Below are 2604 nucleotides of genomic sequence, written 5' to 3' on the forward strand. Positions count from 1 at the left end.
CCGCCCGTGACTCACCCGCGCGCTCTGCCTTCATCCCCGGCCCAGCGCTCCTTTTTCCCCCGAATCTCGGCCCCGCCCACCTCACCTGCGGCCGCCTTTAACCCTTGCGGGCTCGGCTGGACTGGAGGCCCTGCGGAGCCCGGCCTGCGAGGAGGGGGCGGGCGGGGAGTGGGGGAGGGATCGCTAACTAGGTCGCCTCCCGCCCCCTCCCTCGCTCCTCCCTTGTCCTTCCACTCCTTCGGCGAGGGGCGCGGGCGGAGCGTTCCCCAGGTTCCGAGAACCGCCCCACCGGGTGGAAAGCTGCCCTCGAGTTGGCTAGGTCTAGCAGGAGGCACAGGACTCAGACCCCGGGGGAATAGAGGAGGGAGCGGGTCCTGGGTGTGATACCGAACTACCTGAGGGCGCCGTTCGCCTCGACGGCCCTCGGCCCACCAGCGCTGCCCCGGAATTGAGAGGAAAGAAAGAAACAGGACTGAGCGCCAAGTACGTGTCGGGTCCCCCCCCCAGGCCCGTGCCGCGAGAAATTCATCCTGGCTGCTTCTCTCCTTCCCCATTCCCCCGCCGCTTCTCCCTCTACCACCACCACCCTCCCCAGGCCTTTGCTCTCCCTCGCTTCCCGGTTCTCCGTCTCTGGCCACTCGCCTTTTTGGGGTGACCTCCTCCTCCTCTCCTCTCCCTACTCACTCAACTGCCCCATTCTGCCTGCCCCCACTCGTCTCCCAGGCCCCCTCAGCTCTCACTCTCCATGTTCCCTTAGGCAGCAACCCTGGCGCCTCCTAAATCCACCTCTCAAATAGCCCCGCCACCCTCGCCCCCGCACACCCGGCGCTGAAAGCTGGGGCAGGCGCCTGAACGGCCCTGGGAAGGGACACTTCTGGAAAGACTTGAGCAACCCCTTGCCACCACTCCCCGATTCTCACCCGAATGTCTAAACCCGAGGTTGTTAGCTCTGGTGAAGGGTCTGGGATTCCTTTGGGAAAAACGAATGCACGTACCCAATGCAGCATTCTAGCAAAATTTCAGGGCGTTCGCGGCGCCCACCTAAAACCTTCTCTCAAGATCCGAGTTGGTCGAGATACCCAGCACCCGTGGGTGGAGGAGTGCCCCCCTCCGCACCACCACCACTTCCCCCCAAGCCTGGCAGGGCTCTGCGCCCCGCTAGTCCGGTTGCTGTCTCCTCTACGCGCTGCATTGACCTCCTTGAGTGACCCTTGTCTTGCAGGGGAATTCTGATCGATTTTCGTATTTTTTTCGGGATTCCCTAAGCGCTCTGCCATCGGCTTCTTAAAAATTCGTTTTTGTCATTTCAGTCTGTTTCGCACAGCCCGACCGATATTTAAGCTGATTGAATCTCGTCTCTACGACGGCGATTCCATCATCATTGGTTTACCCGTCCCGCATTCTGGTTTGGGACGCACTCGAAGCGCGACAATAAAATGATAAACTGAATCCACAAGCCACTGAAAAATCGATCTTTGTGTATATGGTTTCCCCTGAAACACATGCGTTCTCCTGTCCAGGGTCAATGTCTGATTAATTTGTGTATCTGTCTCTTTTCTAAGACTCAGTTTCCTCATCTGGACAGTCTGGGTACAAGTTGGGAGGGTTTCCTGAAGCTTAAAAGAATCGATATACTAAAAATACCCTCATGGGCACCTGGTAAGCTCACAATAAACAGAAGATATTGTTGTTGTTGTTGTTGTTGTGATAATTATTTTAAAAGTCGACTCCCACCAATGTTTGTTGAATTAAGGTATATTCCCAAAGGTCTTTGGACTAGAAGTTGACAGACCCATATTCTAGCCCCAGCCCTGTACTTGCTAAACTGATCTGACAGGTCGAGTTGCTCTGAGCCTCAGTTTCCTCCCGGGTGAAATTCGATTACAGCGGCTGCACGGGGAGTAAGGGACAGGCGCTTGGGAAGCTTCCAGGCGCCTCCCAGATGTCAGGGTTGTATTTTCTGATCAGTTGGGTTTCCTTCTTCCCGACACTCAGGCTCCTGAGGTGTAGGGTCTCTCTGCATCTTTGTGGCCATGGCTACATTGAGGGTCCTCTCTATCGTCATGGTTTTATCTCCTCCATTCACTCACTCAGCGTGCAAATGTTGGCTATTTGGGTTTGCATCCTCGTTCACAGCCACATCTGCAACAGAGTTAGAGGCTCATGTCACAGAGCCTGCAACTCGGATTCCTAGGTTAAGTCTGATTCGACCCCTAGTTATTCTTTGCCTTCTCTTCCCTGCATGGTGACCGAGTTCCTGGCTTTCATTTACCTATAGGCACCAGATTGTCTAATCTTTCTGGCTTCTATGTTTCCCTGGAAAGCAACAGGGAAAGGGATCCAGCTCCTGGATGATAGACATCCCACCCCAGAAATCCATCTTCCACTCTGAGCCACAGATACCTGGGGTTCCCAGAAACAAAGACCCTCCATCTGTCTATGGCTCATCAGCATGGAATTCCACAGCAATGCCGCTGTCTTAGAAAGCTCAGCTATTCTGATATTTTATCCTGCCTAGGTTTCTGCTTCTGACTCAGAGCACTATCTTCCTCCCAGATCTCCCTCTGCTCGTGTTCCTCTGAGTCCAGACGTTTCCATTTCCTA

Source organism: Pteropus alecto, unplaced genomic scaffold, assembly GCF_000325575.1.
Source record: "Pteropus alecto unplaced genomic scaffold, ASM32557v1 scaffold98, whole genome shotgun sequence".
Lineage (NCBI taxonomy): Eukaryota > Metazoa > Chordata > Mammalia > Chiroptera > Pteropodidae > Pteropus > Pteropus alecto.